The sequence below is a fragment of the Copidosoma floridanum genome, unplaced genomic scaffold (assembly GCF_036245765.1).
Source record: "Copidosoma floridanum isolate Cflo_tuat_1 unplaced genomic scaffold, Cflo_Japanese_pri ptg000020l, whole genome shotgun sequence".
NCBI lineage: Eukaryota > Metazoa > Arthropoda > Insecta > Hymenoptera > Encyrtidae > Copidosoma > Copidosoma floridanum.
Window position 1 is genome coordinate 32527828 of NW_028321897.1, and position 16259 is coordinate 32544086.

The following is a 16259-nucleotide window of genomic DNA, read 5'->3' on the forward strand; positions in this document are numbered from 1 at the left end:
ATTTCAAATTTTCCATAAAAATCAATAAATTGAATCTTAAAAAAAAGCCGGAGACATTAATAGTCGGCCGTCCTTTCAAGCTTAAGCACGCGGAGTAGCTACCGCGTACGTACTATAGGCCGAGCCATAGATGCACCTTAAAATGACCATACCAAAAATATAAATATTTACAGAGATACGGCATTTCTCTCAACATTATTTGTGGGTCTAACCACAACTTATTTTAACTTTTGGATCTTAAGCTTCCAAATGAGATATCAGCTAAATATATAAATAAAAAGTTATGAGCGACGAAGGGTGGAAACACTGTGTTTCAGGGCGCGCAAAACACTGCAGCCGAGGGAATAAAATTTTTATATTATTTTGATTTCTACAGTATGGAGGTAAATACGGGACTGTTACAACTTTACAGACAGAATGCTTTGCATTTGTTGAAAATTAATACATACATACATTATTTAACAAATTAAGAACATCTTATGAGCTTTTATCGTACGAAAAACTTACCTACGCGTACAAAATTATTACAATGAGATTTATATGTTACGACCGAATAAATATGTAGTGCAATCACTGTAGACGTCTGTCGTGGAAAATATCTAATCTAGAAGTACTATAAAATAAAAAGAAATTTTTCAAACACCCTCATTTAGAATCATTTTTAGTCATTATTAGATACTTACGGTAGAATAACCCATGTACATACAACATACACACAGAAACAACTTTGGATTGTAACAATTGCATGTAAAATTATTTATCAAAGTAATCAAGCCTAACTATCGGATCATTTGTGATAAACATTCGTTAAAAACTTATTTGTACAGAAAATGAGTAACATAAAAATATATATCAGCACACGCCCTTGGTACGTATGTGCATGTGTGTGTGTGGATCAAGCACGATAAACACACATGCGCGCGAGCTCTCGCGCGCGGTGCCCCCCCCCCCCGTCGCGTTGTGCGGCGGCGGCGCCGCTCTCTCGCGCGAAGAGAGGTGGCTGTTTTTTTTGGTCTTCTCTCTCTCCTCTTTTCCGCTGGCTGTATCACATACAAATATATATAGGCAAACACGTGCAGTTCTCTCTCGCCTCGTATATACCCGAAATTGCTGGAAAAATATGTCTACCATGCAGAAAAGTTTTTCTTCTTTTTCGAAATTGAAAGAATTCTTACACGAGCACGAACAATTACATGGTGTCAGCTTAAGTAAAGTGAATGGGCGAAAAATCGCAAATGAAGCTCTCGAATATTCTTTGATCACGTTCCAGTGTCGCAGAACAGGAAAATTCAAGACTCGTGGAAGTAACATTCGCAAAGTCACTTCCGTGAAATGCGAGTGCCCGTTTAAAATTAAAATCAAACTTAATGAAGAAAAAATGGACTAATCATTTGCGATAGCAGTTTTTGGACCCATAACGACACGTGCCGCGCCGAAAGCGAGAAAGAAAGAAATCTTTTAAAAGAAAACAAGCGTAAGTATCTAAATATCCTATGCATGCTGACTGTAAGATTGTGTTTCCGCGAAATTTCTAGAGATCCTATTGTTTGGTATTTACGTATATTAACGTGCATTGTCGATTTTCAAAAAGTTCGAATTCAGGAAATTTCTAATTTTTTCGCGTACGCGATAAGCTCCCTCTCTGTTTTACCGAATTTTTTTTTGCACGTCTCAAAAGCAGGTACAATTAATAATTAATCACGTTCGCAATTGATTTTCACTCGCGTACGCGATTATTAACAGTATAAACACGTGCACAAATATAAACAATCTTCGAAAATGGGAATACAAATTGTCGTGTACGCGAAAAAATTTTTACGTATGCACTGCCGCTAGGTGTAAACTTAGTACTTTAACCGCTGAGCCAATGGTAGCTTACATGTGTGTGTTTTTAAGTGTATTAAAGAATCGATGAACTATTTTATTGAGTGCATAACAAATATTTTTTTCGTAGGTGTTGCGGATGATGGTGGTGATTTCGAAACGGACGTGGACACAAACGATGAGAAAGATAATGGATCACCAACTTTACCTGTTTTGAATGCTGAGACTAATTTGCCTGATGTCTCATGTTCCAAGAATGGTACGTTAAAGTTATATATTTCCTTTAAAAAAACTAATGTTTTGCGGATTTTCTTTGAGAAAGTTAAAAATTTCAATTTTTTACGTAGTACTGGCCTAACGATGCCATGTATTTGTTTTATGGTATTACCGCTTACGTGTCTTGTGCATCCAACACCCACGCACACACGAAAATAAGCCACTTTAACTCTCTCATTTTGCATTAACTCTATACGCAACCCCACCACTGATGAGATGCTACATACTAATATTGTTTCAGACTCAAAGGAACAGGATATTGAACATCAAGACCGAAAATTGGCTGTAAAACCTTTCGGGGAAAAAGAAACTGATGAAAGAAACCTTTTGCTTTTGTTCAAAGTATGTCATGGGTCTGACTTTTTTTTGGACATAATAAACAGGAAACGCTTCATTTCAACTGCAAACCTAACTACATCACTTATCGATGACACTTTTGTAGACGAACTGGTGGATTTGAGGAGTGTCAATGATTTTTTCGACAAGGACGCTTATGCTTTTTTTTTGTCGCTTGTGGAAAAAAAAAAAAAAATTGGTCTTAAGTGTCAGGTGTGTAAACGAAGAGCAGTTAGTAATTTAATTCAGTGTGACAACTGTTTGGTGTGGGATCATCTGTCATGTGTCAAAATCGGGAAACATGCTGCCGATAAAATGAAATTTTATTACTGCCAATTTTGCACTAAATTTTTTAATAATGTTTAAATTAAAGAAAAATGTGTTCAGAACAAGTGTTGTATTAAATGATACTATCTTCCTGTGTGACTATGTAGCAATAAAAATCATAAAATTTTGTTCAATGATTTGATAATACAATTTTCCTTTTTTAAACTGCTGTATCTTAATTTTTTTTTTGTACACTTATCTTCCAATTAGATTTTCAGATTTTAATAGCATACAGTTATAAGTTCAAAAATAACGTTACTTGCCATGAAATATTTATTTTTTTGACGAAATTAAATCATGTCGAATGTTTTTATACGTACATGTCAATATTCTTTTTCAGTGCCCACCACCAGGCGAAGTTTTTCCCTTGTCTTGCAAGAATCTTGAAAAGTAAGTGTTTGGAGCCAAACTGTGTTTACAATAACTTGTCTCTTTCTCTTTCTTTCTGAATGGTTTCAAAAAAATATTTTTATTTAAAAACAATTTAGTTAAAAGTCTCAAACTTTCGATCTAAAAGAGAAAAGTTATTGTCGATAAAGCTTGGCTTTTGTTTGGCAATTCCACACTTACATAAATTTTTAGAAAATCTCTATAGCCGTCATTGTCTATTTTTAAAAGTTTCAAAGTTAAATACGAATAAATTTTTTTTTCTTTTTTTATGCAATTATTAATTTTTTTAGCGTAAGAGCTTTTTTCTTTTCTGAACTCTCTTCCCAAGGCTCTTGGTCGCTGTACTTGCCATACAGAGATGCGCGCATACTCTCGTGACGAAGACAACTCTTACAATTTTTCTCGCGGACGCGAAAATGAAGCATGAAGTGTGGGAGAATATATGCACATATATATATGTTCGTACTTCTCAGAAATTAAAGAGAACCCTCTCGACTGGTGACATATTTTCCATTTGCCTGCTTACCATTATTATATACGTTTTGATTTAATTTTATAAATTAATGTAATTACAAGTATGGAAAAAGCTGTAGATTTGAAGGGAACAAAAGGAAATAGTCCGAGGGTGTTTAACGGTTATTCTTACTATCGATATCAGGAGCAGAATGACACCGTGTAAGTGTGTTAAAATATTCACCGCAAATAATTGTTAATCGTACCGTTGAATAGAAGTCAGTGTTAAATAATACGTTAACAGTTTACGTAAATGGATATGTTTTATTTGATACATTAACAGTTAACGTAAATAAATATGTTTGCTTACGGGACGACGACAGATATGCTAAGCTTTTGTTCAAGAGCGTCCGCGATAACCCTTTGCATAAAACACATTTACAGAACGTGATTTCACGTGTAGTACAATTCGAGAGAACTAATATTTTTCTAGCTTCATTTAATTAAAAATGGTGTATTCTGAGTACATGGCTGATGAGGGATCGGTCATTATTGTGGGTTTATAGAAACAACTAAAAAAAGTATCACCTTATTGCGAGTAAAAAAACATATATATATATTTATTTACGTAGTTCTATGAACATACAATCGCATACGAGAAGTTCTTACGTTAACATTTACGTTCCCACACGCAATGTATTTCATCCTCATTGTATAACACAAATATTTTTTCCCGTCAGTTACTTAAGGTGTATCAAGTACAAAGTCTCCGCGGACGACCAACGAAACGGTAAGGCAGATTCGCAGAGATGTTCAGCTCGAGGAAAGTTTATGAATGGTGACTTTCTTCCAACGGTTGATGTTCATAATCACCCTCCAGATCTTCTAAGAGAGAAAAAGGACGAATTTTATCGAAATATGCGGAGATACAGTGCTGTACATGGCATTAAACCAAAAAACGTGTATACGACGGCTATGATAAAGTATGAATCGAATTTCTACACACATAATTGTTTATACATGCACCTCAAAACTTTAAATTTGCGGTTTGATGCGGTGATTAAAGTGAAAGAAGTTTAAAAAATTTAGAAAGCGCCGAACCACGTACGCTACTTTTTGCGTACGCGACGAAAAAACAGCGATTCACATACTAGACCGAGTTTAGGGCTTCAGAAACTGTTTCGGCGCAATAATCATACCTCTATTCGGGGAAATCTGTATTATATCTATTGCTACATTCATTTGGATGATAATAGTGTACGTCTCTATAGATGAAGCTTTGTGTCGGCAAAATAAAAAGATCTCAAAAACTTTGAAGCAAATGATTTTTCTGGCAACTGGAATGGTAATATGTAACTTTCAAAAAATTTCTGCTACCGTTTGTGTGTCTCTGTATGGTGTTTTTCTTTTTTTTTTTTCTTTTTTTTTTCTTTACCGTGGCTCAACTACTCAAGTTTTGTACTGTATTACGGTTGTTTTATACGATTCTTTAAATTTTTAAAAGTAGTATAATGCTAAGTCAATAAAAATTTGTAAAATATTTTAGATTGACGAAATGTACCTTTATTTAATTTCTTTTATAGATTTTTTTAGTGCAGTCGCGCTTTTATTTTTCGTTCAACTTTTTTAAAAAACATTGATTTTCCAAAATTAAAAAAAAAAATGGAAATTCGACAATTCTTGTTGCAAATGTAATAAGACAGTCAAAAGAAAAAAAAACACTGTGTTCTATCGACATATAATAAAAGAATCACGAGTTATCAGTATATATGTATATAATATATATATATATATATATATATATATATATATATATATATATATATATATATATATCATAGTGCTCTACGTCCGGCTCCTTTAATAAGGCACTACTATGGGCACTTAGCACTTGGGAGAAGGAAGGGAAGAGGGATGGGAGGCCTCCCATTACTGAGAGGGGGGTAGGGGGAAGTTAGGCAATTTTTGCTGCGAGGAGGTCGCCTAAACCCTCCTCAGGGAGCATTGCGTGGTGAAAAAGCACATGTGAAAAATACACAGAGGTATTTGCCCGATAAGTCGCACTGGCCGGGAATCGAACCACGGTCTTCCGCGTGCCAATCCACGACCTAGCCGACTGAGCCACCGCGCGCTCTAAATATATATATATATTTATAAATCTTCATACACACGATGCATATACAATTTTGAGTATTGACAATTTAAAATTTTTCTAAAAAAGGTAAATAACTTCGTTACTATCTTTATGAGCGAAACTGTTTTATTTTACATTGGTCTATATTTCGACTCTCATTTTTAGACTTCTTCAGGACTTTTATTCTCACGTACAAAATCGCACGCACATATAAACTAAGTCTATGTATTTCCGTATTTATGGATAAATAACATGATTATCGATGCACCTGGTGGCGCATGTCACCAGGGCGAGCACCAAGCCCAAGGGACCTGCGAAGCAGGGCCCAAGGGACTCCTTGTGCTCGTCCTGGTGACATGGGCCACCAGGTACGAAAACTACCATTACACTATATACAATAACAGTTCGGCAACGGCGGTTACTCGCACTAACCCTGTTTCATTATTAAAAATTATTTTGCATTTGCTGTTTGCTTGAAAAATTAGGAATGCCCTCAGAACCACGTCTTACTGATGAAAAAAAAAATATTTTTCTTTTTTCAGAGATATGGAAGTTGCTTCAGAAGTCCCGTACGGTACAGCGCGGCGTACCATCCAACGTTATATACTTCAAGAAAATCCAAATAAGAGTAAAATAACATGTCCACTGAGAAATTTGATTGATCTTGGTACCGCCTTATCCAAAGGAGAAACGATTAATATGACGTACGTAAACAATCAACAATTCCTCTTGTCTGCCGATTTGGAAAGTATTGAAATACAAGTAAAAGGAAAAGTCGTTGAAGCCACTAACGTATACATATATGACAGCGAGTACTTTGAGAGCTTGATTCCATACGCGGGAAAAATGTTTGTAGATGGGACTTTCAAGTCAGTTCCCAATGTCCAAGGATCATACCAGCTCCTGACAGTTATGATTAAAGTGAAGAACAACCAATCTCAAAAGGTAAGTTATTTTCACGTACGTGCTTCAATGCATTGAAATGTTACTGGGGGGGATATCCGTAAAAAGTAATTAGTAACATACAAAAATTTGTTATGATTGGATGTAGTGCTAAATAACTGATAAAAAAACATGAAAATTACAATTTTTCGGGGTGGGAGACAAGGGTTTAGGAAAACGGTGCGGAGGACTTTTTTGGGGGGGGTTTCAAATTATAAAAAATGGGTCTACGTAGTTTATGGATAGACTCTTAGGTCTGCAAACGAAAATCAATTAAATTATAACTTTGCTTTGAATACTTACTGATTTACGGTTACTATGCATTATATCACATTTTTATTGATTGCTATAGTTAATCTTCGAAACTAATACGTCTCTGAATCGGCAGTAGCAAATTAAACTTTTTTCAGGCCAATCGATAACATTGAATCTCAGATTTCGTGTGAGTATGGCTAGAACAATAAAATTAATAAAATTCACGAGCAGTAAGTTGTACGCATTAGTCATATTTTTTTTTTTATTTGCTGAAGTTTGTAATCAGCTGAAAATGTTGTATATAAAAAAAAAAAAAAAAAAAAAAAAAAAAAAAAAAAAAAAAAAAAAAAAAAAAAAAAAAAAAAAAAACCACACTTGTAATAAATTATTTTTGCTACTTGTTTTTGGTATGATATAGAAAACAAATATTGAAGACAATAATGTTTTGTCGCAGGTCGCACACACTCACACGCACACATACCAAAACAATATTACTGTCAACGTGAGTAAATGTTTCCTTATAATTTTTTAGGCCGTACCTGCCATGTTTTGCATAATGTCGAACAAGTACACCGAATGTTACGAGCAACTATTTCTATATGTTAAAAAGAAATTTCCCAAATTTTCGCCAGTATTTTGTATGTGTGACTTTGAACCAGCTATTAGGAATGCAGTTCAAGCAGTGTTTCCTGGCATAGTGGTTAAATGTTGTTACTTCCATCTAACACATGTAAGTATTTAATTGTTAAAGAGCATGTATTACCTGTCTGTCTCTCTCTCTCTCTCTCTGTCTCTCTCTCTCTGTCTCTCTCTCTCTGTCTCTCTCTCTCTCTCTCTCTCTCTCTCTGTATTGTGTGTCTGTGATTGTTATTTTTATTATTAATAGTTGATAAATTCTACATCGTATAATTTAGTCCATTTTACGCTCTCTCTCTCTCTCTCTCTCTCTTGGTGTCTCTTTGTCTAGTCATCTCTCGCTCCTGTATCCAAGCAGATACCAGCATTGTAATGTATGTAAAATTAATTATTAAAATAATTCGAGTTAAATTTTAATGAAATGGTGTTGGATTGGAAATTGGTTTTTGTGTACGAAAAGCCTGAAAATCTTTTTTTTTTCTACTTTGGGCATGTTTGAGTAGTTTTTGTGCCCTCAGAAAAAAAAGTACTGCTCGTCATTCGTATTCATCCGACCAGGGTGGTTCCAACCATCCCTCGAGCGTTGCTTTGCAAGTGCCGACGGACCCAGGAATCACTAAGGAGAAATTCCCATTTGTGACGAAAACTACTATTCCATTTTTTAAAAAGCAGTTTGGATAAAAACTGACAATCTGTTAACACCCTTTTACTCATCAAACTATTCATTGTGGAATGTTAAATAATTGTGGTTTAAAAATTGTATGTAACTGCATATTAAATTTACGGTCAATCAACCAGGGAACGTGTTATTAAATTCGGCCGTCGAGCATCGTTTACTTGTCATACAATATAAATGACCGACTGATTAAAATGATGAGTCCAGTACAATGTACTTTTTTTTCTCAAAACGTCGGTGCAACGGTTACTTTATCATTTAAATTTTATGTGCTATTAAAACTTAAATTGAACAGACATTGTTCAAAATTATGTTACAGCCTACTTCAAAAGAATTGATCTCAAAATTTGTTTTATTGTTGTATAATTCAGTTAAAAGATTTCTTGATGTATTTTCAGGCCCTTATTCAAAAAGATCAAAAATTAAAGATGATTTCTCAGAAAAAAAGTGTGTCAAGAAATCCAGAAATTTATATCGTGTTAAGGCAACTCATGGCCTTGGGATTATTGCCGGAAAGCACAATTTATGCGACATTTTTGGAAATCAAGAGTAACTGCGAAAACTATGGAAATTATTTCGATGAATATTTAGCATACTTTGAAAGTGAATGGTTGCAACGGTGTGGACCTCAATATTTTTCTGTTCATGGATTGCATGAAGATCGCAGCAATAATTACACTGAGGCTCATCATCGTGATTTGAATGCCGCATTGCCTACGCATCCTCACATAAATAATTTTTTAAGTAAGTACTATTGGATCTATAATTTTTCTTCAAAAATGGCAAGGTAAAACCCTTTAGCAGGATATTATATGATTGCAAACGATCTTTGGTATTCAGGAACTGAAAACACTTATATTAAAAATTTCATCGTCTAAAGGCCTTGGCTACTACAATCTCTCAATGCACGTCTGACATTCGTCCTGTTTTTAACGAAAATCTTGATATTTTATAATATAAAAAAGACGAAAGCGTAACATTATGTTTAAAAGTAAAACATCATTTTTGTTAATATTTTACAAGAACAGTTACTAGGAAGTTAATCAGATTTGTTTTATTTTCCTTGAAGCAGCAAAAAATTCTTTTAAAAATAGCAAAATAAATATAACAACCTTAATATGGATTGAACTTTAATTGTTTCTTTCAACCAATACTAGAAGGAAAAAAATTTGAGCCCTACCTTATCAAAATATGTCCATAAAAATCTGATTTGTATCTTACTCCATAAAAAAATTCATGTTAAAAAAAAAAAAAAAAAAAAAAAAAGAATTTTCAATGAGAAGTAAAGTTTTAATAATAATTTGTATGATAAACCTATGTGTGCAAACAGATTAGACGTTTTTCATCCTCAAAATAGCAAAAATAGTTTTTGAACATAGAAAAGATAGATTAACAATCATAACAAGATCTAAAACGTTCGATGTTTTTTTAAGTAAATAAAAAACTTTGTGTTACAGTAAATAAAAAAATTTCTGAGCTCTGGATTATTGAAATCTGATCGTAGTGTATTTTGTAATAAATGTAAAACGAACTAACGTAACGGTATGACTTAAAAAGGTATTCATAATTAATACGGTAAATCTATATGTGTGTATAAAATCGAATTAGAATTTTTCACCCCTATGATGGTAAAGAAACTTGTGTTTGAAAATAAAGAAATCAATGTAATAACCTTTATGTAATTAACAAACTTGGGATTTTTCTTTTGAGCCGTTGTACGGAAAAAAATTTCAAGCCCTGGATCATTTAAATTGGTCGACAGGTTTCTGACATATGACTGACTGATACAATATGCACGCGCGCGTCCGTACACACACACACACGCGCATAGAGAGAGAGAGAGTGACAGAGATTTTTCAAAAATTACATTCAAATTCATAACACAATTACAAAAAAATTGTTTTAGTAAAACTTATTTTTTGCCGATATAAAGCTTCCTGCATCTAGGTGTAATTAAGTTACCCCCCACTCTAATGAATATGAGGTATATCTAATGCAATGACAGTTTAAGGAGATTATCCGCACACCAACTTTATGGTTCAAAGTTAATGATCAAACGGACTTACACCTATACTTGAAGTTAGAAAAGTATACATGTGAAAAGCTGCGTTATTGTTGCATACATTGTTTTACTTCATGTTTACGTAAAATCATCAACATCGAAACATATGAAGTATGCGAAAAGATATCCTGTGGTTTGCGTTAAAAGAATTTTCATATACGATATAGCCTAATGTATAATAAAGATTTTCAAAATCATTTAAACCGCACTTAACTTGTGGTTGTAGCCGAAGCAAAAACCATCTTATTGACTTCATTAGTATTATCAGTAAAAAAAAAAAAAAAGTAACAATTAATAAAAAATCATGAAGTACAAATTTAATATTTTAATATTTATTATTTATTGGATATTGTGTATTGCGAGTTATTAGTAAGACTGTACATAATAAGTAATCAGCCATTATTATTAATATTATTAATTTATGAGTTTCTGTTTTATTTTAAAATAAGATTCCGTTCTTTATTTGCAACCTGTTGCAGCACAGAAACATTAAAAGTTTTGATCATTTTATTATAAAAATTGATCAAAATAATTTCCGCTGAACGTATTGGCTTAACTTTTAAAAGTATACTTCATTCTTGCAGCGCACATAAAACTTGTCCTCATTACTGCAAGGACGGAAAGATTATCCATCGAAAAAGGAATTTACAAATCAAGGCAAGCTAAATTGGAAACACGCAAAAACAATAAAGATTTTGAAGGCTTTTGGGATATGCTATCTGTAGATTTAGATTATATTAATCATGGACATGTAAGTGCATTACAATATATTCATGAACTTCCACGTATCAAGGAACTGATAGCACAAGAAAAGGAAATTGTTGAAAAATCGATTCACAATATGATGGTCAAGACGGGTGATGAATTTCAACGTGCTATGAGTAGCTGCAAAAATAAAGTTTGCGTTAATATAGATCCTAGCAATACTGAACCGTTTTTGAACCTAATTGTACATTTGCGACGTAGGTATGTGTTGAACAAAGAGGGTGTAGTTATACAAATATATTAAATAAAATTTTGCCTTGTGACACCAATAACATTCATCTTCATAGCTCTGTTTATTGTCACTTTGTTATTTTTTGCACCCCCTCTCAGAATATGCCTCAATAATATTAATAATAACAATAATAACTATAATGATAATAATAATAATAAAAATAATAATAATAATAATAATAATAATGATAAAACGTAGTTAAAATAGATTAATATTTTTAATACTTAGAAATATAGTTTAATATTTATTATACTCTATACAAGAATCGCATAAGCAGAAAAAAGTTCAAGAAAGGAGTGCGATGCTTATTGTTGGAGTCGCGTACACGAAAAGTAGCGCACGCGAAAGTATTGTGATAGCGCACGCGAAAAGTAGCGTCCGCGAAAGTATTGTGGTGGTAGCGCACGCGAGGCTACTCGAGTCGTGCACACGAAAAGTAGCGCACGCGAAAAGTAGCGTCCACGAAGGTATTGTGGTGGTAGCGCACGCGAAAAGCAGCGTCCGCGAAGGTATTGTGGTGGTAGCGCACGCGAGGCTACTCGAGTCGTGCACACGAAAATTAGCGCACGCGAAGGTACTGTGGTAGCGCACGCGAAAAGGAGCTCATGAGGCTACTAGAATCGCGTACGCGAGAAGTAGCGGATGCAACGGTCCACCTGTATGAGAGTTGTATTTCGCGTACGCGATAGCCACAACTCAGTCATGTAACTTTAGCGCCAGCTGTTGGCTGTGGCGGACATCACGTTTGTCTCCTGCATCTCTGCATGTCTCTCTATATCTTTTAGTCAGTGTCTGCATGGTCTATCCATACATATATCTAGTCAGTACCAACCTAACGCCTTACCATCACTTTTTTTTTTTTATGGAAATTGTCGCCGACCCAAATTTTTACATTACCTCTAAGGTTATGAATATTGTTAGGTAGTGTAAGTAATACGACTCTTTAATTTTCACTTACGTTTTAGCTTCATGATTTATCCACCTTTTATGACCTGAGTCTTATGAGTAATAGACTGTTTGCTCGAAATGTAGACAAATTTAAAAATGAAATTTTATTTTCTTTAGCACTGCTTCCTCGACACTAACCTTTAGTCTAATTTCATCCCCGGCAGTGTTCAGTTGTACAAAAATCTATTTTGATAGTCTATCTATTATTGAAAAAAATTAAAATAGAAGTTAGGGAAGAAAATAAAATAGAAGTTAGCGAAGAAGATTTGTGCGATTTTCGCGATGTTATATGGAACCCCAGGCCAGCAGTGCAACAATCTTGCTATACGGAAGATAAACTGTGCCCCGAACATAAGGATTTGAAGAAAAAAATGTGTGCAGACTACCACCGTTGGAATATTTCTTTGGAGACAGGAGGATTTACTCCAAGTCACAAAGGTATTCTGACCTTCCTCGAACTTCTGTTTCGAAAACAGTATTGTTATATATTCCAGTTATCAGGTGATGATAGACATACAATTTGGAAGGCTACTTAAGAGTTTCGAAGCCTACACTTTCACCTGCATGATGGATACATACAAGAAGTAAATTGCACAAAAGAGGAATGTGAACTGAAGTGTCGTGAACATCAAGGATATTTCACCGCAGATGGTAAACTTGTTATATATTAAAAACATTTGTGTAAAAAGTGAGTGAGTAAATGATTTAGAAATAATCGTATTGTAAGCAATATATGTACTCAAGCTAGCAATCTTAAGTGTAATCATAGAAAAGCGCATTTTTTAAATTTATGTGCGCTCATACGTAAACTTAAAGTATTTTTTAACAATATATGCATTAAATAAATTTAAAAATGGTTTTCATTTTAATAACCTTTTCCTTCACCAATTAATCAAATATTTGCACTTTCGAATTAATCAAATTCCACAGGTGCAGCTGATAATTAGGGTACCCCTTAATTTTTCCTCCGCTGGAAAAAAAAAAAAAATTACTGACGAAGCAATGTCGGTAATTATTAAATGTTCTCTCTGCTGGAGAAAAAAAAATTCTTGTTACCATTGAAGCAATACTTAAACTACGCGGGACACCTTGCGCCTTTTTCTGCGCACCGCTAATTGTGTTATTGGCTCGATCGTAAATCGTAACGTCTGCAAAAAATTATTGTTACCGGCCAAGCAATGTCGGTAATGATATTTTAATGACGCGCGAAACCTGGCGCCATTACTTACAAATTCTTGGGGTTATTGGGTTATTGGTTTGAATCTCTCGCCTCTTTCGTCACGTGATGTCTGCGAAAAACCGATTCTGAGCCACGCCTCCGGCGCTAGCCGTATGACATATATCCATGAAACTGTCTGGAAAAAGCTTTTACCTACTATTGACGCAACTGAACTCACTTCCCAACCTTTGCAGTTTCTTTAGGTTACTTGATGAAAGAGAAAAAGCAAATATTGATGTGTGAGGGGGATCTTCATACCCTGGCATTTAAGGAGGATACGTTAGATTAAAGATGTTCCAACGACTAAATAGAGCTTAAATTAATTACTTTTGATTGACACGAGCTGTCGTCGTATCAATATATAGGGATTAATGGTTAAAAATGCTGATTTGTCAGATTTTATATTAGGTATTAAGTTGCTGTCGATATTGGGTACGATATTCCATGTAGATCATACGCAGTAATAAATGTTGAAGTTCTTGATTGGTCTCACTCTTTAATGCAATAGTGCGAATTTATGTTGTAAGATGAGTGATTTATAAGATTGTTAGAGATTGCACGCGTAGTTCAAGTTTTGCGACAAAAAAGTGACTCTTTCGAAAAAGTAAGTTACATGTCACGCGATTGCACAAACAGGTATACAGCTTGATGTTTAAAAAATCGCTGAGCATTTGAGTTTCATAATATTAGAATGAAGTTAGGTATTTGGGTGTTTTGGAATAGTAAATATCAAATACATAACTTGGGATGTCATAATTCTTATATCAACTTTTTTTTTCAATTTTTTAAGATGTCATTCATGACGAAAACAAAGAAAAGTATTTTACAATGTTAACATTGTTACATCTTGTTAAACTTGAAAAAAAAAAATTTTTGAATGCATGTAACATGCGTATTGGAGAAAAAATAGATTTGATTTTTCGGTTGTGCATGATTATGATTGATATTTGTATCTATATAAGTAATTGTTCGCTCTTATCTTTTTAGGACAGAGTTAGAAAAATTCTTAATAAGAAACAACGTGTATATTTGCTTTAGGAATTAACAATAAAAAACAAAAAAAATTGCGGATCTTGTCTATTTTTAAGTTTTTTTTTAATTGTAAACTTGCCACCAGATCCCGTTTAACCCAGAAAAATCCTTACAAAGAAAAGATAAGCTCTCCCAAAAATGTGTTTTGTTACAAATGTACAAGTCACTCATATACTTTTTACTACTTAGAGTTATCTAATAAATACACATTCAAAAAGCCATATATAAATATACTTTCTCCCTGATAAAATTACTTATAAACTCTATAACAATAAAACAACGAAAGCACCTCTTCTGATATCATCCTGATGGAAAAAAATTGCAACCTTGACGTGGTCTTCCTCTAAGTAATTTGAGTAAATCAGTCTATCAGTCTGCATAGATTTACATGTACATTATTAAAACTTACACAAAACATTTTTTTGAATACGTTAATTACTTAAATTAGTTAGAAAGACAAATATTATCGTTGTGTACATTCATGCAAATAATAAGTTGTGTATAGAAAGGTTGTTAACTATATTTACTATTCAAGTAAGCCAAGTGTGAAAATGAATAATTGAAGTCTTTTAAGAGATTTTTTGACAGTTTAGTTGGTATACCTATACTATGGTGATGCAGATGGTAGCAGTTTCGGCTTGCCTGTAACACATGATAACTATTTATTACAGCACCGACTCCTTTGATACCGACAGTTCATGCTTTGGTACACTACACTGCTCTTTACATTAACGCCACCTGCCTCATACGGTATATCCATATATATATTAGAATTTTCTTACATCTCTATAGGTATATCTAATTGAATATATATGCCTCACAAGTTGTAAACGAGAAAAGTCCTGGGCCCTGGACTCTGATTTAGACCACCGTTATACTGAATTTTATTCTAGATTGACCATCACGTTACGGTACTACTTATATATATCTACATGTCTTTTTTCGACTGCCAGTAAAACAGTACGACACACATCTATTTTGGTGACGGTGAATCTCGAACGGTAATTAGTGTAACGACCGTGTGAAACTGTCAATAATACACCTACCTTATAGACATGGAGAGATGTATTCTATGTTTTGGGACATCCCTGCAGTATAAAAATAACTGGCTGGCTGCACACATAACCTTCACTGAGTGATTGGCCTAGCAGTTAATGACTGTAATTTTTGAATTTCGGGATGCAGTCTTTGGCCTACAACTTCTTGAGATTATTAACTTGATTTAAAAGAAAAAAAAGAAAAAGAGAATGAATAATTTTTCAGGTTATCATACGTGGGTTATAAGGAAAGCCAGTATTACCGAATATTGGTACAACTTACATGGGTTGATATAGTTATCTTAGAGTTAATTATACTTAGAAACTAAATATTTTTGAATGGCATTTAATGTGATGTTTTTCAAAAGTTTGTTGGTGAATGGTTGTAATAAAATTTTCATTCAAATAATGAAGCGATGATTTTTTGATATTTTAAAAATAACACTAATGTAGACTATTACTATTGGGGGCAGGGGGGCTGCAACAACAGTACCGTTTACCACTATACGAATTTCTCAAATACTCTAAGGCTATCTACTCAATGTTGAGTTTAAAACGTAATTAACTATAATAAAATAAAACATTTTCTATCTACTACTTTTCTAGAGTAAGCTACCCTAATTGTTCACCTCTTCCTGGTCCATTGACGTGTATAGTTTACGACAAAAGGGGTAATTATGGATGTGTTCTGTTTATGCCATGCTTTTTGTAAAGG

The 16259-nt window shown here is 33.8% G+C and overlaps 1 protein-coding gene across 3 annotated transcripts in view; it reads right to left on the reverse strand.

The window, feature by feature from the left end:
- LOC106636373 (GTP-binding protein 2) overlaps nt 1-16259 on the reverse strand; it is a 249705-nt gene that overhangs the window by 232625 nt on the left and 821 nt on the right. Inside the window, exon 1 of one of the 3 annotated variants that reach the window (XM_089593773.1) lies at nt 6986-7076. The exons of the other annotated variants lie outside the window; for them this stretch is intronic. The gene's annotated coding sequence lies outside the window, so the exon portion shown is untranslated. Of the gene's footprint in view, nt 1-6985; nt 7077-16259 lie in introns of those variants that run through there. 3 annotated transcript variants of the gene reach the window in all.